At 41.0% G+C, this 20356-nt stretch overlaps 1 long non-coding RNA gene across 2 annotated transcripts in view; it reads left to right on the top strand.

Annotated features, from left to right (window-relative positions):
• Positions 1–19642, top strand: part of LOC122462070 — a 34037-nt gene extending 14395 nt beyond the window's left edge. For both annotated transcript variants that reach the window (XR_006284411.1, XR_006284412.1), the window contains exon 3: positions 19342–19642. This is a non-coding gene — a long non-coding RNA (uncharacterized LOC122462070). The remainder of the gene's footprint in view (positions 1–19341) is intronic.
• Positions 19643–20356: the final 714 nt, after the last annotated feature.

Raw genomic sequence — 20356 nt, 5'->3', positions numbered from 1 at the left:
ACCATGTGCTTTTGTCACTTAACTCATACATTAAAACAAATAATATAAACAACTTCTCCATGCCCCAACTTTAGCCCTTGACACAACCTTTTAATGACCCCACCTCAGTAGTATTGGATTCACTATTACCAACTTCAAGCATTTAAAAAGCATGAGTTTGGCTTGAAGATAATGAGTGTGGTTTTTTTGTTGCTGTTGGGGTGTTTTTTTGTTTTTGTTTTTTTAGTAACACATTTGGGATTCTTTGTATTTGCCTTCTAGCTTTTGAGCTTGTAGGTTGCACTCATGCCATGTTTCCAAACTTTGCTCTGTAGCCATCCAGGATAGAAATTATATATATATATATATAATTTAAAATGAAAGTGGAGATGCTAGTCAATCACAGAGTCCTAGGAACAGGAGCTTTAAGAAAAACTTGAAGAAAAACACCAGATTTCACAAGATGCAGAATAAAAATACAAGGGTTGGCAACACTACAGATTATCAGCATTCAAACATGGTTCTCTGAACGCTGGCTTCTTTAAGAGCTACTGGCATCTTTCATTTCTTCCCCCTGTTGTGAAAGACTGTCGTTCTCGAACTGTGGATCTTGTAGTTCCGCATTGGCCTCCACAGACCAAGAATAATCATGGTTCAACTCACAGGTTGCAGTGTAAAGCATCCCCTTATCCTCTTTGTGAAGGAAAGAGTATATATATAAAAAAAAAACACTCAGACAGTACACCACACTGGCATACCTTTATAGACAAATATTTTTTTTAAAATAGATAAAATATAGAAAAGGTAAGCACTTTGTGGAAGTGACTCTATTTTTGGTATCTTTTTGTACAGTGTCTAGCACAGCAAAGCCCTGTATAATGACAGGAGTTCCTGGACACCACTATAATATATATGAACAACGATAATAACAATGTAAAAGAAGAAAGAGGAAAGGTGCATTCCAGGAAAAATGTGCAATTCTGTGCATCAAAGATGCAAAACGTAAGAAAAGTATAAAATGGAACAGATGAAGCCAAAGTGAAAACAGAGCCAGAAAAATGGGAAATATTTGCAGAAAGTAAAGCAGCGATATATAGGTCAAAGCACAGATGCAACGCAGCACCCAGAGGCTACATACTAAATTATTTACATCTTACAATTTGAAAACAGCCATGCCAACTTTTTTAGTAATTTGGTAAAAAATATTCCTCCTTTATTGTACATTCTTGAATACTGCCAATTTCAGTGGAACAAGTTTTATTGTCAAGTTATAAACCTTTGAAGATGGACATTTATAACAAAAAAGGCTGACAAAATCCTTACTACAGCAGCATGAATGTACTGCTAGAATGTTTTCTTAAAGCTATGTTTGTGTTGTAACTTGTAACAGAATGTTCTTTCTGAAATGGACAAAGTGATTAATCTATTTTGAAATAGTACCCCATATACAATGGTATGGAGGACTGCAAATAGGCCAGAATACCAAATATCTTAAAGACTGGGTTTGATAGGGTTATATTTGCTTAATTTCTACTGTTAAATAAAAATAACAAGCTTAAACAGCCCCATTTCCTTTCCTCACTCCTTTTTCATGCTTTCTTCGATGCATTGACTTTCCTATACTAGTATGCCAGTCTCCTACCTCCTTCTCCTCATTCCATTTTGTCCTATAGTCTCACTTCATAGAAGGTCACAAACATAAAATATGTATTAAAAAATAGATATACAACAATCTAAACTGACTCCCTCCTCTGGCTCAATTCTGGTTTCTGGACAGGAAAAGAATTACATTTTGCTGGTGTTAGTCTATCAGCAGTCTCAAATACTCCACTATCCCAAACATAGTCATTGACTGATTCAACGGGGGAAGTGAGGAGTGAGAGATACCATATGGACTCCCCCATTATATTTCCCTGTCTAGGATGAGACTTCTTAGGAGGACAGGACATATGTCCTCCATGGCCTACCAATGTTCCACTTCTGCAATACACTCTGCATCTGCCAGCCCCTAATGGCACAAAGAAGACTATTTTCCTCTTTAAAAAATGTATTTGGGGATGCTCATTTCATGGAGTGTTTAGGGATGTCTGGCAGATTCTAGCAAGTCTGAAAGATGATCATTCAAATGGGCCCAGGAACATTTACCATTCTTGTGGTCAGGAATCTGGGCCTGCAGCTGAGCAAGTCTTGGGCAACCTAACAAGCACAGTTTGCCATAGTTGGCTGTCTGATTGTTTGGAAGAGTCAGCAGACTGGCTCTTCAGCCCACCAGCAGTTCACTGGCTACTTAAAGCATTCACCCTTGGCTGCCATATCTCCCACTAGCAGCTTGTTCCCAAGCCTTGCCCCTGCCTTACCTCCCTCCAGATAACCCGTTCTGACCCACAGCTCTGATCCCTGACATCTGACTTCAGATCTGACCCTTGGCCTAGGCAAGGGCCCATGGAAAAAACAATTAGAAAGAAAGAGTGAAAGGGGGCTGCCAATTCCCCAAAGATGTAATACTAGAGGCTCAGCATCAAGCTATGTAGAGGAAAGATAAGAGCCACAGGAGGCCAATGTGGCTGCACAAGGAGCTTTTTAATTATCTAAATAACAAAAGGGATACTCAGAGGAAATGAAAGGAGAGGCATGTCACAAGGAAATATATATGGGTATAATGCAAGCATGTAGGGACAAAAAAAGGAAAGCCAAGGCAAAGAATGAGTTACAGCTGGCAAGGAATGTTAGAGACAACAAGAAGAGGTTCTTCAAATATGTCAGACAAAAAAAAAATGATCAGGGATGGTCTGCTGCTCAGTGGAGAAGATGAGCTGGTGATGGAAGATGATAGGATGGCAGAGCTGTTCAATGCCTACTTCTGCTTCAGTCTTCTCACAAAAAATAACGTGTGACCAGATGACTAGCAAAGTTTCCATAGACAATAAAATGAAAGGGATGCAGATCAGGATAAGTAAAGAAAAGTCAGAGATCCTCTGACCAATCTGAATGATTTCTAGTCAGCAGGGCCTGATGCTATTCACCTGAGGATACTGAAGGAATTAGTTGAAGAAATCTCAAAGCCACTAGCAATATTATCTGCAAACTCATGGATGACAGGAGGGGTCCTAGGCGACTGGAGAAGGGCTAGCATAGTGCCCATCTGTAAAGAAGGGGGGAAAGGAGGAGCTAGGGAACGACAGACCAGCCAGCCTGACTTTGATACCTGTGAAGCTACTAGAGCAATGTATAAAACATTCAATTTGTGAATACCTGGAGGATGAAGTTGTAATCACTAGCAGCCAGCATGGATTTAAATAATGATTGTCATTCATATTCGAGTATGACTATGATTGGAAATCAGTTTCCACATGTGGGGTTCATGGAACATGCTGAGGCAAGTTGGTGTCTGCATTCCCTCCTACTGTCGGCCAAGGTGGTGCAATGATATTCTGTTGTACATTCTGCTTCCTTCATAGAAGAGTGCCAGGCTCACCTGTCATGGGCCTTATCCGCACAAGTCATTAAGTCCAGCCCAACAGACTGTATGTGGAATTTGGGATGGCTAACCTTCCTACTGCCTTTTTCAAATTCACTGTACAGAACTCTCTTAGGCAGTCGATTGCTATCCATACAATGTCCCCAAGTCATTTGCCTCCATGCTAGCATGGCTTCCACGCTTAGCATGGCTGCCAGCTGTAGTACTTCATTGTTAGTGATTTTGTCAGACTATTTGATTCCCATTATGCTGTGTAGGTGGCATTGCTACAGGCAGTTCAGTTTTTGGATACAGCGATGATAAAGGGAGCAGGTCTCAAATGAGTATAGTAGACAATGGAGTACAACAGCTCTGTAAACTTGCCCCCCCCCCCCCCGGTCTTGCCCAAAGTCTTCTTTGTAGATGACTGAAAGATGAGGCAACTGACTTTATCAGTGGTGGTGTAACTGTAGGTAGCAGAAGCACTTTATGTTGTTGGGCAGCTGTTCCATTTTATTTCTGGTGGTGATGGAAGTAGTGGGTTTCTGCTAGGATATGGTTGGTACAGGATTTCTGCTTTCTTTACATTGAGACAAAGGCCAAAAGCGATACAATATGGGCAAAGGAACTAGCAAATGTTGCAGTTCATTCTCAGAAAGGGTGACAAACACTGAGTTGTTGGCATAAAATCGATACCTTATGCCAGATGAAGGGAGGATCACTAGCAGCCAGCATGGATTTACCAAGAACAAATCAGGTCAAATCAGCTTGATTTCTTTCTTTGACAGGCTAATTGGTTTGGTGAATGGGGTAATGTATTGCACATAATATATCTGTACTTCAGTAAGACTTCTGACACAGTCCCATATGACATTCTGATAAGTAATCTGGAGAAATGAGGGCTCATCTGAACTACCATAAAGTGAACACACAATTGGTTAAACAACTGAAAACAACGAATAACTATTAATGGAATTATGTCAGATTGGAGGGAGGTCTCAAATGGGATTCCACAGGAATCTGTACTGGGTCCAATATTGTTTAACATTTTAATTAATGACTTGGATATAGGAATAAAGTGCATACTGATCAGATCTGCATTTGACTCAAAGCTGGGGAGGGTGCCAACATCTTGGAGGATAAATCTAAAATTCAGAGGGATGTTGATAGATTGTAGAACCGGGCTATAAACAACAAAATGAAATTCAGCAAAGACAAATGTAAGATGCTACCTTTAGGGAAGAAAAAAGCTTTTAATGTAGGCAGCTCATGGAGAATACTGCCTATGCAAAAGATGTCAAATAGACCACATAAAAAGATAACATATTTTCCCCGACCCTCCTTTGTGAATCAGCAGAGTTATGTTAGAGAGCTTTTGGCCTTTGCAAAACAAGATTCAAATTTGCTTCCCAGACTGGTGACAGGTTACAATAATTCATGTATGATATTCCTGCTCCACAACACTGCCATAGCATATGCTTGCTATAGGGGCAGACATGAATGGAATCATGAATCCCACAAAGGAAGTGTAGGCTGAGGAGGTCTCAGAAGTGTAAGGAAAAGCAGGAATCATAAATAAATTATAGGCAACAGCCAGAGAAAAGCCCTGGACCATCTGATAGCCGACAAATTGATTGAGAAGTAGAAAAGTAAGAGTACCTAATAATAAAAGTAATTAACCTCATAGATAGAGTGATCACTGAGTCCATGTTGGAGCATGATCCAGGGCACTTGTGCCAGCACAGGCTTTTGAAAAATTTTGCCACAGTTTATTGAGGTCCTATATTAAGGCAAGCCCACTCATATGAAATTGTCCATAATATCTTAAAACCATTTATTTACCAACTTGTATCTTAGTGAACTAAGCTCTTACGGAGTAGGGTGAGATTTTCACTTAACTAGAATGTGGTCCTTTGTCAGAAGGAGAGCCCATAGAATCCTTCTATTTGTGTGTGCTTAGGTTAATTGAAAAAAAACACCCAGCATGGATTAATAGGGTCCTCTGGGAGCAGGAAATCTGAGATCAGTTCTAATCAAACACAGATATTTTCCCAGAATGAATATTCAAAATAGACGAGTTCCACTGTGTGTGTAAAAGACCTCTAAGAGTACATTTGCAGTGCCAGCAAACATTATTCTCAGCACTTACACTAGCGTACACCAATGTCCCCTCTAATTTTTGACAGGCCATGTGCGCAAAAAATGTCTTCTGTGCGAATTTTTGAAGCATATTTCAAATTTATGTGCCATGAGGCAAATGAGCCCAAGTGAGTAAAATGCTTATATATTTAAAAAGTTTTAATTTGCAATTTGTGTCAACTTATATGGGTTTTCAGATAGAGACATCATAAGTAAATAAAGAAACAAAAGTTTGTGTTTTAAATTTAAAATTTTCCCAAAATATATCAATAAATGTTTATCAGCCAAGAATAAGATATGTAATTACAAATGCATTTTAATTTCCTTACTGGTCAAAATGTCAAAGACTGCTAAACTAACCTTACTATTTTTCCCTGCGACCTTTTTCATTTGCCCATTCAATATAAGCTCTGTCCAGATCTATCAGTCCTCCATCCAGCTGGTAACTTTTAATACACATCAGCATGTCCAAATGATCTACTTGTAAATGATTCCATAGTCTGTTTTTTAAAGTGTTCATTAAGCTAAAGCCATGATCACAATCTGCACTTGATGCTAGGACTGTTCCTCCAATATCCATCAACTTTGCAAGATCCTGAAACTGTTCGTTCTGGTGAGCAAATGTCACCATATCCGGGAAACTTAAAACCAATTGGCTTTTGATTCTTTCGGCTACTGCAAACTTGAAGTCACTGTACTGACTGATTATAACAATCTCTTCAGCAAGAAAGTCTTTCTGTTTTGAACATAGGGATTTTACCTGATGAATTCCAAAATTGAAGTCACACTTAACTATTGCTGCACAATCAAAAGTGGACGACTCCTGGACTTCGTCCTCTGGAAACCTGTCTGCCAAATGTGCACACAAGATGTTTATGAAAGTTATTATGGAACTGGTATCAATTTCATTATTTTCTTGAGAGCTCATATCTGAGAGCCTTAACTTTGTCACTCCATAAGACTGAATCTCCAAGGTACTGTCTTCTGATCTTGTTCAGTTTACCTCAGGCAAAGTGAAATGTTTCAAGAGGTGTAAGGCCCCGTTTCTGGAGAAGTGTGGATAGTGAAGCCAGCTCCAACAAAACATCATTCAAAACTTCTAACGTTATTCGGTATTCCATGGTATTCAGGTTTTTGTGGCAGTATTTAGAAACTGGATCAGTATCTTTGTCTTGCTCAAAATATTCCAGAAGAGGATTATAGTTGCGAATAATTGCTCCAAGTGCAAAGTGCCTAGATAACCAGCGCACTTCACTGAGTGGCCTGAAAGCCACTGACTTGCATTCAGAAGCATCCACTATTTCCTGAAATTTGCATTTTCTCCTGGATGACCGACAGAACACCGTGTAGACAGTTCTTATTAAGGTTTTGATGTCTCTTATCAGCTTGACCTCTTTCCATGCATCAGAAATCCCCAAGTCTTTCCAGAGTGCAATGCAATGTTGCTGGACTAAGTATGGAATATCACGTTTCAGCTGAGCCGCCACACCATTGAGTTTGCCCAACATCACGGAGGCACCATCAGATGTGAACATCACCATTTTCATTAGATCGAGTTGGTGTTTTTTTATACAACTCTTTGATTGCAGACACTGTTGAAACAGCATCACATTCTTGCAATCACAATAGTCCACCAAATGAAGTTTTATAGTCTGCAGAATTTATGGATCTATATTTAAAGTAGAGTATCAAGTATCTGTTAATGGATATATCAATGCTTTCATCAACAGCTAGAGTATGAAACATTGTTGATGCTATTTCATGCATGAGGTCATTTTGGACAATTCAGTTGATAATTTCAAGAAATTCAAAAGCATAATTTTTACTTCTCCAGCTCGCTGGTATGCACACATACTTTTCCATATGGTCATTAATATCCTGAACAGAAAGCATTGAGCTGTTCATTTTAATAGCCAACAACACATTGTCAATAAGTACCTTGATTTCTTCTGGGTTTGAGCTCTTGCATTCAAGATTAATTTGCCTCCTCTGCTTTTCAGCTGGACTTTCAAGAATCATGCTAAGCAATCCGCTCCATAAGGAAGGGTCTTTGTTTCTAAGTCTTGTTACACCATCTATATGAGAGTTATTTGACAGATGACGCTTTAAAAAATCCAACTTCCATACATCTTTCCACATTCTTCCTGATGAAAATTCTCCTGGAGCGCTGGCATCTCAACAATATACACAAACCACTCTGTTGTCCTCATCATATGTGAATAGTTCACGAAGTTTAACAGGCGTTACACATATGACTTTGGTGTAACCGTCTCTATAGACTCATCCAGTCATCCAGATTTAAATGAAGTTGCTGTTCTTTTATGCTTTAGCCCGTTAGACAGTGACATTTTGGGATTGATTTTTTACCAGATTGGTTTATTTAAAATTAATTTTTATTATATGGCTACTATTTCAATGCACTTAACAGTGTGACTCAACAAAAGGACAAATGGAAGATCATTCAGATCAGGATACCGGAAGTTTTTGCATAGCTCCGATCACGTCCATGTATCTGTGGCAAAAAAAGTTGGAAAATGGTAAGACATCATGAGTAAATGTATGAAGTCCAATGCCTTTGAAAGATTTCAATCACAAAAACAACACTTACCTTTGTTCATTTCTGGGAAATCTTTGCAGTTCCTTAACAACTATGGCCAGGTATTTTGACTTATTCGCATGTACTTGAGTTTGTACACAGCCAAATGAACGGACTAAAAGGAGATGTATGGGTCCCCACCTCCGACCGTCCCAACGTGATCAACTTTCCACATTCGAAATGCTGGTGGGGAGGGGTATGATTCATTGCCCTCCTTTCCCTTTCCCTTGCCAGCTAGTAGAATCCGGCTGTGTTGATAGATGGCGGGAGAACAACGTCAAGATCGCAAGAGTGACCAGATCACAAGAGTGAAATATCAGGACACATTGGTCGAGTGGGGAGGGGAAGGAAGAAGAGAGCCACACAGCTCCCCTGGCCTGCACCCTCTGAACGCACTATACCCAGAGCCCATCCCCCACAACGCCCCTATATCTGACACAAATGCACAGTGCTGTGCACACCACCACCTCTGCCCTGTGCCCCCCACCCACAGCCCCACCACAGGTGCCCAGCACCTCACACAGAACCCCACACTTCCTAGTTTCCCAATACACACTGATTTCTCCTCTCTCCCTCCCTCCCTCCCAGTGCCCTTCCCCACAGCCCCATGACAACAACTAAACAATGCCCCACACATACCCACAGTGCCCTGACACACACAGATCTCCCCCACTGCCCAGCGCCCTCCACACCTGCACAGCCCAGCACCCCCCGCACACCTCCCAGACACTCACTCCACCACACCCTGCCCCCTTCCCTGGCTGCACTCACCAGCCCTGCTGGGAGGTCTCTGGCTCCTAGGGTCAGAGCGGCAAGGCAGGGGTATCTCCATTCTTCATGTGCTGTGCTCACCACAAGCGTGAGTTCTGTGGCTCCCATTGGCCGGGAAAAGCGCCAGCAGCAAGCAGAGACTCTCAGAGCCAGCAGGTCCCTCTGGCTCTTAGGGTTGGATCTGGCTGGGTCAGGGGGGAATTGCACCTGCAACCCCCACCCCCACAGCTCTGATTGGGCAGCAGGGAGGCGCCTACACTGTAGGCTCCTGCCGGCAGGTGGGCATGCCACTGGGAGCTGCCCCAGGAAGCGCTGCCACGCTAGCCCCTGGACTTTGGTGGTGATGGTGAGCAGGCGTCCCGACTGATGTGAGGTCAGGACGTGAGACAAATGCACGCGTGGTTTTTCCCTGTGTGCGTGGGGTTTAGAATCTGTGTGCGTGCACACGCACACATCTTAGAGGGAACAGTGGCATACACTACATATGAGCTGGAGTTCTGTATGCATGGCAATTTTTTATTGTTAGATTAATTTACTTTGAAGGTCTGTCAATGATTCTTTTATATTTGAACATATATATTCTATTCAGTTCTATTTGCTATCATTTCAAATATATCTTTCTGCTACAAAGTTTTCTCAAAGCTGTTGGATAGACAATAGTTTTAGTTACTGGTGCAATAAATGCAATATTCATTTGTCATAAATATAAAGGGAAGGGTAAACCACTTTAAAATCCCTCCTGGCCAGAGGAAAAATCCTCTCACCTGTAAAGGGTTAAGAAGCTAAAGGTAACCTCGCTGGCACCTGACCAAAATGACCAATGAGGAGACAAGATACTTTCAAAAGCTGGGAGGAGGGAGAGAAACAAAGGGCCTGTGTCTGTCTGTATGCTGCTTTTGCCGGGGATAGACCAGGAATGGAGTCTTAGAACTTTTAGTAAGTAATCTAGCTAGGTATGTGTTAGATTATGATTTCTTTAAATGGCTGAGAAAAGAACTGTGCTGAATAGAATGACTATTTCTGTCTGTGTGTCTTTTTTGTAACTTAAGGTTTTGCCTAGAGGGATTCTCTATGTTTTGAATCTAATTACCCTGTATGGTATCTACCATCCTGATTTTACAGAGGTGATTCCTTTACTTCTATTTCTATTAAAAGTCTTCTTGTAAGAAAACTGAATGCTTTTTCATTGTTCTCAGATCCAAGGGTTTGGGTCTGTGGTCACCTATGCAAATTGGTGAGGATTTTTACCCAGGAAGTGGGGTGCAAGGGTTGGGAGGATTTTGGGGGGAAAGACGTGTCCAAACTACATTTTTTCAGGAACCCAGATAAAGTTTGGTGGTGGCATTGGAAATCCAAGGGCAAAGGGTAAAATTAATTTGTACCTTGGGGAAGTTTTAACCTAAGCTGGGTAAAAGTAAGCTTAGGAGGTTTTCATGCAGGTCCCCACATCTGTACCCTAGAGTTCAGAGTGGGGAAGAAACTTTGACATGGTGGCAGAGCGGTGGGATTAACTTGAAATCATTTTGAGATCAATTTGAGATTTTTTGAACCAGAAAAACAGATTTTAAAAGGAAATTTTTAAAAACCGTTGTGCTGCTAGAAAGCAGGTCTCCAACTGGCAATAATTGGAAGGTTTTTTTTGCTTTGCTTTGGGGCCAGAGCAGAGACAAAAGGGAATTGTCTTTGGGAGCTGCAGTTTCTCTTCCTAAAGGCAGAGTAGTTAACCTCCTGCAGGGAAATTCACAAGTCTTCACAGACCTAAGAGCAACTAGAGGGGATTTCTACCTATTTGCCTGAAGACAAAAGTGTTAGTTTTTGGTTTTTTTAGGATTTTGATTTTTTTAAGATCCTTTGTGCTGCTAGAAAGCAGGTCTCCAACTGGCAATAGTTGGAAGGTTTTTTTTTTTTTTTTGCTTTGATTTGGGGCCAGAGCAGAGACAAAGGGAATTGTCTTTTTCTGTAGGCTGACAATCACTATCAGAGAACAGGTATGCTATTCCAGCACAGCAAAATTTTACAAGCCAAGTTTTGTTTGTTTTATTTCTAAACCTTGGGTGTAAAGTTAGTTAAAAACAGAGATGTTAGGATGACAGACTCCACGACTCAACAAAAGCTGGAATTAGCCAGATTTCAGGCTGATGAAAAACAAAAGGAACATGAAAGACAGATAGAACTCATGTGGATGGAGAAGGAGGTACAGGAGGCTGCCCACAGGAGGGAAATGGAGGCAAGGAAGCATGTGGAGGAGGAGAAGGAAAAAGAGAGGAAGCATGAACTGGAGATGGAGAAGGTAAAGGCTCAGCAGAATATACCAACAAACCCTAGCAATCCTTCTCCAGGTACCACTTCCCATCCCAGAAAGTTCCCCACCTACAAGGCCGGCGATGATACTGAGGCCTTCTTAGAAAACTTCGAAAGGGCCTGCCTTGGGTACAGCATCTCTACCAACCAATACATGGTAGAGCTGAGGCCGCAGCTCAGTGGACCCTTAGCTGAGGTGGCAGCTGAAATGCCTAAAGAACACATGAACAAGTATGAACTTTTTAAATCCAAGGAGAGAGTCAGAATGGGGATAACACCCGAGCATTCTTGTCAGAGGTTCAGAGCCCTAAGGTGGAAACCAGACGTGTCATTTACCCGACATGCCTACCACATTGTGAAACATTGGGATGCCTGGATATCAGGAGCAAGTGTTGAATCTCCAGTAAATTTGCCCTTCCTAATGCAAATGGAACAATTCTTAGAGGGTGTTCCCGAGGAAATAGGAAGAGACATCCTAGATGGGAAGCCCAAAACTGTAATCGAGGCAGAAGAGATTGGAGCCAGATGGGTGGAGGTGGCAGAGAAGAAGAAAACTGGTCGCAGTTGGAGCGGAGACCAGAAGGGACAACCCCAGACCACACCCTATTACCGGGGGCCACCCAAGGCCCCACCTACCTCCCAAAGAACCCTCCAGACACCTTATCGTCCCACCACCCCGTTCTCCAGCAACCCGCCTCGCCCCAGTGACCCGTCAGCTGGACGATGTTTTAAATGTAACAAGCTGGGGCATGTAAAGGCCAACTGTCCCAAGAACTCCAACAGATTACAGTTCATTGCACCGGAATCACACCAGAAGTCCGCAGGCCCAGATACCTCCCAGATACCCTTGGAGTGGAGGGAAACTGTGAGTGTGGGAGGGAAGAAGGGGAGGAGGGGAGGGGCATGGAGGGGCACAGGAGCACAAGGGTCAGCTATCCATGCTTCCTTAGTGGACCCCAATTTAATCAACCCAGAGATCCAAGTGACGATTCAACCCTTCAAGTCCAACTCTTTCAATTTGCCTACAGCCAATTTGCCTGTCCAGTACCAGGGCTGCTCAGGAACGTGGACGTTTGCAGTCTATGATGATTATCCCATCCCCATGCGGTTGGGGGAAGACTTGGCCAATCATGTGAAGCGGGCCAAGAGGATGGGAATGGTCACCCGCAGCCAGACTAAACAAGCCGAGAGGCCTAGCTCTGTTCCGGAAACTTCTATCAGGACCCGGTCAGAGGTGATGGACCCGGACCCCAGGCCAATGTCTGCAACAGCTGTAGTGGATCCAGTCCCAGAGACCCAGATGGAACCAGTCCCAGAACCGGAACCAGCGGAACAACCAGCACCAGACCCATTGCCAGCACTGAATCCAGTACTTGCAACCTCAACACCAGAGGGCCCCACCGAACCTGAACCGGCAGCAGCCCATAACCCTACACAAGAGGCTCAGCTGGAGCCTGAACCCCAACATAGTGTCCCAGTGGAGAGCGGTTCACAGTCAATGGAAACAGCCCCATCCCCTACATCGCTTCCAGAGGGACCAAGCATATGTCCACAATCCAGTGAGGAACTGATGTCTCCAGCATCAAGGGAACAGTTCCAGACTGAACAGGAAGCAGATGAAAGCCTCCAGAGAGCTTGGATGGCGGCACGGAGCAACCCACCGCCTCTCAGCTCTTCTAATCGATCCAGGTTTGTTGTAGAAAAAGGACTTGTATACAAGGAAACTCTTTCTGGTGGACACCAGGAAGACTGGCATCCTCAGAGACAGTTGGTAGTTCCAACTAAATACCAGGCCAAGCTCTTGAGCTTAGCCCATGATCACCCTAGTAGCCATGCTGGGGTGAACAGGACCAAAGACCATTTGGGGGCGTCATTCCACTGGGAGGGAATGGGCAAGGATGTTTCTACCTATGTCCGGTCTTGTGAAGTATGCCAAAGAGTGGGAAAACCCCAAGACCAGGTCAAAGCCCCTCTCCAGCCATATGTAAATGAAAAATAGGGGGGACCCCCTTCTGTGATCAGCACAAAAGCCAGGAAGAGATTTAGCCCTTATGCTTAGGGGATTCATATGGACTATTCTCTTCCCACTCCAGTGGTGGCACACAGCAGACCAAAGGATTTAGGAGGAGTGGAGACATGGCTTTGTCATCACACTGAAGAGCAGGAGTAATTCAGTGGAGGAGTCAGTTGCATTTCCTTAAAACATGTGGCAGTAAACATGTTGTAATTGTGCTCTGGAGTCAATTCCATCAGGAAGAATCCCTCCCTGATCTCATCCAGGGACAGTGTGACTCCATACACTTTAAAAAACCTAAACAGCACACGGTAACCCAAACAGTGTTTTGCTCCTAGCTCATGTCAAATTTAGATTGTTGGATGAGATAAAGACGATGATGTCACCAGAAGTTCTGCTTTACCTCAATGTAACAGGAAATGAAAATGTACCAGAAATTATGCTTTGACCTTCCAGGACGTGGCCTAACCCCTTGTGGCACCTGAACCACATCAGGAAGCACCACCTTACCTAAAGAGGGAAATCACCAGATTTAATGTCTGGCTCAGAACTCCTAAACTAGTGACTGTGGAGGAGTATTCCCACTTGAAATGATAAAGAAACATGGAATGCATGAAAAATCTAAAATGAAAAGAAATATGTTTTAGAACATGTGCAGAGACTATTGAATGAAAAGAAAAGAAAAATTTGTAAATCTAAATGTTAACAAAGCACCACAAGCTGTTTTAATTGGAGATGAGCATAACACAACCCCCTATCATCTCCCTGAGGTCCATCTTTCCTAGGGCAGAAACACAAGCTTTTGTATGTGGCCCAGAGCCTCTAAATCCAGGACTGATAAGAAGTACCATCCCTAGAAATGATAAGGAGCTGCTCTTAAAAGCATGAAAAAGCTAAAATGTAAAACAAGAGGTGTTTTGAAATATTTTCAAGAGATTGAAAAGATTTATTATGTTCTGCAGTCCATTTCCAGATTGCCAGTGTAGAATTATTCCCCTATAAACTATGGCCTAGAGCTTTGCCCAGTCTAGTTTTAAATGTCTCATAAGATGGATCTTATAACATCTCCTCAGCTGTTACATTTACCTGAGGGTCCACAAACTATTTTTGTTCTTGTTTTATTTACTCAGTTCAATACTCTCAACATGTTTTCAGGTCTTCAAAGGGAAATCTTTAATCAGAATAAAGTTAATTAAAACCCACCATTTTGTTATCTGCTTGGCTATATTAAAATTTATTGTTTGAAGATGGTGATAGTTGTGCAAATGGGAACTCCAACAGAAATGTGGACAATTCATGAAACTCCATTTCTGTCATGGCTTAATAAATTCCATTTATTACCATGTATCCAAACCTACTTCTCTTATTACTGTTGTATGCATATAATTTCATAAGTATCTCTGGCTGGACTACTCCATAGTATTTTCTGAACTAACCTTGTTTTCTTTTACTGTAGTCAATAACCTACGTTCTCTGTTAACTTTTTAGTGATGTTAAATGTCAGCTGAGAAATTTGCTTTCTTCTGTATTCTGTTCTGTAATACTGATCAGTAGTAGAATAAGGAACACCTGTATTATCCTTAAAGCTCTCACTCGCTCTCTACTTCACAGTGGAGTTTCTGTCTAGAACTTTCCCTAGCCCCCTTCTACCAGGTTTCCTGATACAAGAAACAGCACACTCTTTCTCACAACCTATAAAAATGACACATTCTTCCTCTCCTCCTCCAAAAGACCGCACATGAAGTAATAGCTATATAGGACAAAACCACACCTCTTATGCTGTTCAGTGTAAACGGCTGAAGTGTCAGTGTTTTTAACTGTGACATAGGGCTGGGGTAGCATGGATGATTCAACATAAGTATCTCCTGATGCTTTAGGGGAAAGGCAATTCTCACATGTATTAAAAAGCAAGCACAGCTCTATTGCAGGCAGCAGGAGAACCAATGACTAATTCATCTTCGCTCAGAAAAACACGTTAAGGTGAAAGTTGCAGGGATGGGTGAAGTGGGAGAAGGGAGGTGAAGGGAGAGATGTGTTCTAATGCCACTTTTTTCAGACATCTGTATTCTCATTAAAGGGTGCAAGATGGTTAACTAACAGTTTGAGTAACTATTCCCTGAATCACTTATACATTTTTCTGATATGGCTAATAAAAATTTACTTATTTTGAAATAAAGCCTTAAACTTTCATTATTTGCTTAATTATATACTCCCTTTCCATAAAATATTCTCCACCTGAAATTCAGTGCTTGTCACACCTTGTAGGTTACATCTTGACTGTGAGAGAATTTTTTTTAATGTCAAGGCCAGTTGATTCTCATGAGGATCTCTCATGTCTACCAAGTACCTGAGAGAAGCTTCTTTCTTTCCTTGATGATTGAGAAAGGAACTTAGAGAGACAAGATGGCTGAGGTAATACAATACATCACCCACCTTGTCTCTCTAACATCTTGGAATGACTCGTCTACAATTACATTGCTTATGAGAAAGAAGCTATTCTCTTTCCCCCCTATTTTGGGGAGGAAAGTTATGTATGTTTTTTATTTTCTGTATAAAAAAGACTCATGCAAATTAGTCAATGAAGAGGAGTATTTAGAAAAAATTAATGGGGAGAGATCACATGATACCATGGGAAACAGCACATTGTCTAGCTGATCATAAGGCTAGGAGGAAGGAAGACTTAATTCTGATCCCAGCATTGTCAGTAACTTGTTTTGTTTGCCTTGGACAAATCATTTAACATTTCTACCTCAATCTCCCTTATCTGTAAAAATGGAGTAAAACTGCATACTTGCATATGTCCAGGAGTATCATCAGGATTAATATTTGAAAATGTGGACTATTATGTAATTTATCATTATGCCAGCCATCTATTGTTCAAAGTATATGTATACTTAGGAATGCTATTTCATTAGAATGTCGTGTTTACATTTTATCTCAAAAGACAACAAGAACAACTGAGCCTAAGAGAAATTAACAGGATGTGTCTATAACATTAAATCACCACTTCCTCCAGCTATTTTGTGAATAATAAAGTCCCTTGGTGAATCTAGAAACTATTTAGCAAATTCAGGTCAAATTCCCAAATAGTTTGGGTTGACCAAAACAGAATTTTTCAGTGTATAAACTATTTCTCTGGAAAATTTCACCTAGCTTTAGTGGCTATAAAGTGTCTAAGTTCTTAAGTGAAGTAAGAAATCTTGGAATGGATTGCTGGCTGAAATATATGTTGACATCCAAATGTTGGTCTCATGAGGATACAGGAAGGAACACAGAACAGAAAAAAATCAGTCCAGTCATGTAATTTTTGGAGAACTACTACTTTGCTTAAATGTTTCAATTTAAAAAAAAATGTTTTTATTTTTCAGGGAAGGAAAGGAATGGTTGATATGCCAATTATTGTTACAGTTAAGAGAATCTGAGTATATCAGTTACGCAAATGCCAGCTCTTTAGAAAAATAGATGAACATACCTTAAAAAAAAAAGAGCCCAACTTCTGAGTTTCTTCAAGCCAAACACCTGAGAACTAAAACTAGATTTCAAGATGTTACCTCAGCAACAACCAGCTGCAACTTATTATTTTCACTGTGAAATCTCCTGATGTAAATGTAATTGAATTGAATCTCTGGAGCTGTCAACTCATCTTGAAGTATTTTGGGAATCCTTGCAGTGAGAAAGCAGAAGATAGGGAAGGCATATATTTGGCTTAAAAACTCAGCTTGATCTATAAGTCTTTCTCCCTTTCATTACACAACATAGAACAATTAAAAGTGAATCAGAGTGTGTTAGAGAACTGGAAATAGCTTTCTTCAATTTTTCTGAGTTGACATGATATGTACCTGGAAGGTAGGCAATCATTTTTATACCAAGATTGGAATTCCCCACAATTCACTTCTAAATTTTAGTCTCAGTCCATTTAATTTCTACTGATCTGTTTTCTACAGTTCTTCATGCTATAGCCAGTAAATGAAAGGTGATCTCTAAAGAAACTGTTCTTTATCCATTTTGAGAAGTCGGCTTTATTGTATTTTCTGATTTTTGTGAAAAATTATTTGTTCGTAATAAAGTAATTTGAATATACTGAGAATATTCTTTGTATTCTGGGTAGGTCAGGCACAGAACAACTATCTAAATTTATTAAAGGTTTTTCATCTATAGTTACATATATTATTGTCACAAAAATATTCAGCGCCATTCTAGACAGTGATTGATTCTTTGTAATTAACCTCTTTATCACCTTTGTTGTCTCCTACATCCAAACAGTTTTGAAATGTTTTGAGATCAGGGTTATTAAGGTCTTACCCAAAAGCTTTCAAGAACACTTTTTTGATTTTACTTTCCAGTTTTATATGGGATATTTTGAATTAAATCCTATCATAATCTATACAGGCTAAAAAGGGATCTCTACTTAATTGGATTTTCAGGAGAGCAGGTTTGGAGGAAAATAACTAGTGTGCTGATGAATTGTCTATTACTTAGATTCCCAGACCTCTTTTCTGAATGAATTGCCTGCATTTTCAGTCAGAAGTACTTAGAGTAGTATTCCCTTTGTACAAAATATGGAGGTTAGATTTTTCCCCATAGAACTGGGAACTGACTTTCCTTCCAGAAGCAATGGGCCCCATTAGAAGAGGCTGATGTTTCACATTGTCAGAAAGGCAAAGGATTTCAATCAAACAGACTAAAGGTTTTGTATTGTGGCGCAGAGAGGAGAAGTCTCTTAATTCATGCTCGCTGGGTTGTTCTTTTTATTACAGAGGTCTGAATGGCATCCTACCTCAGTGTGTACCTATATATGGGCCCCAGCACTGAGAGACCCAGGAAGCTGAAGAATGACTGGGAGACCCTATTAGGAGGCTAAGATCAAAGGACATCTGTGCTCCCTTTCTCTGTCTTTCAGCTTATTTAGGATATAAAGGTCAAGTAATGTGATTGCTGCTTGGCCTTCTGACTCTCAAGTATAAGGACCATCCCTTCTTTTACCATCCCAAAGTTAAGTAACCCACTTACCTGTATATCCCATCCTAGAAGCTAACTGTCTAATTCCTCTTTCACTAAGCTAGCCCGTGCCTCTCTCTCTCTCTCTCAACTTCAGGTTTTGTCCCAGCTGCTATTTCTTCTGCAGCTGAGTGTAGCTGTGACAATTGGTCTATATTTTTTGCCTACTTAGGAATTAACCCTGGAATGTGAGTCACTATATTCAATAAGGAATGTTACAAACAGGCAAAAGAGAACCAGAGAGCCAGACTGATTGAGTCTAAGCATAATAGGTCATGTAGATAAATTCAAGCACTATTTTGGTAAAAACAGAAGAGAAACCAGAAATTAATGAACCAAAATTGAAGTGTCATATGTTAGGCCTAACTGGTGAACAACACAGTGAGGCGATGGACTATTCCACCCACAATCCCATTTTGGGGTCTTTAAAAAAAGACTTTGGGAACAGATGTGGTCCCCTCATCTCAAAAAAGATATACTGGCATTAGAAAAGGTTCTGAAAAGTGCAACTAGAATGATTAGGGGTTTGGAACGGGTCCCATATGAGGAAAGATTAAAAAAGCTAGGACTTTTCAGCTTGGAAAAGAGGAGACTAAGGTGGGGGGGGGGATATGATAGAGGTATATAAAATCATGAGTGGTGTGGAGAAAGTGAATAAGGAAAAGTTATTTATTTGTTCCCATAATATAAGAACTAGGGGCCATCAAATGAAAATAATGGGCGCAGGTTTAAAACAAATAAAAGGAAGTTCTTCTTCACACAGTGTGCAGTCAACCTGTGGAACTCCTTGCCTGAGGAGGTTGTGAAGGCTAGGACTATAACAGGGTTTAAAAGAGAACTGGATAAATTAATGGAGGTTAAGTCCATTGATGGCTATTAGCCAGCATGGTTAAGAAATGGTGTCCCTAGTCTCTGTTTGTCAGAGGGTGGAGATGGATGGCAGGAGAGAGATCACGTGACCATTACCTGTTATGTTCCCTCCCTCTGGGGCACCTGGCATTGGCCTCTGTCGGTAAACAGGATACTGGGCTGGATGGACCTTTGGTCTGACGCAGTATGGCCATTCTTATGTTCTTCCTTCAAAAGGAAAAGAGAACAGACAGAGACTACTGAAGCAAGATTCACCATCATGGCTGCTACCCCCACTATCACCTGGGACCTTGGACTTTCATCATCCTGATATTGAGAGATGTTCTGACCATGCCAAGCCAGATGACATGGTCACACCTACCACCAGAGATAAAATGACATCAGACTTTAACAACAACAGCTCCAGCCCATCTCAATTTCTTTCCCCCCCCAAAAGGACAATTATCAACTTTGATACTGTCTAGGTGACTGTCAAGCAAGGTGGTGTTTTTTTTAAACTCTGTCTAGCTAAAAAGGCAAGGGAACAAGTGATGTTATTGAAATGAAAGTTGTATTTAACGCTTTACATTTCAAACGCTTTAATTGTTTTACCCCCTTTTCTTTTTCTTTAATAAAAACATACAATGACTTTGAATGATGTGTTTGTCATGGTACTAAGCAGACTGAGGTCTCCATATATCAAACCCTGGACCTTGTTAAACACTGTTTAATGTTTGACAGTGACTGGCCAATTTATGCCATGTAAACTAATACAATTGTGTCAGACTCATCTGTCGGTGAGGAGTTGATTTTGACTGAGCATCCACCTGCCCTTGACTCTGATGAGATAGACATGAACTGTCCATTGCCAACCTTCACACACTTCTATATTTTCAGATGCCTCAGTGTCAAATCTGAACAATCATATTTCACTGCCTAAACCTTTGGCAGTGGTCACAACACCCCCAAATTAGGCATGTCTATACCTGGACAATCAGAGGTCTTGTGTACTAAGCATCTCTATGGAAATAATGCTATGGATTAGTCATGTACATGACCATTTAGACACTGAAATAACAAAGTTCTGGCCTCAGTAACTAAAATGAGATTGCAAACATGAAACTTCTCTTTTATAATTGAGTTATTAAACTCTTTTAAAGGAAAAAATAAAATATTAGGCGTGAAATCAGATGATACATGAATAGAGTATCAGTTTGCAAAAAACTACTAAATTTATTCCTGACATAACTCT

Source organism: Chelonia mydas, chromosome 1 (genome assembly GCF_015237465.2).
Source record: "Chelonia mydas isolate rCheMyd1 chromosome 1, rCheMyd1.pri.v2, whole genome shotgun sequence".
NCBI classification, from domain to species: domain Eukaryota; kingdom Metazoa; phylum Chordata; order Testudines; family Cheloniidae; genus Chelonia; species Chelonia mydas.
The sequence above is the reverse complement of the archived record's forward strand: the minus strand, read 5'-3'. Positions and strand labels throughout refer to the sequence as shown.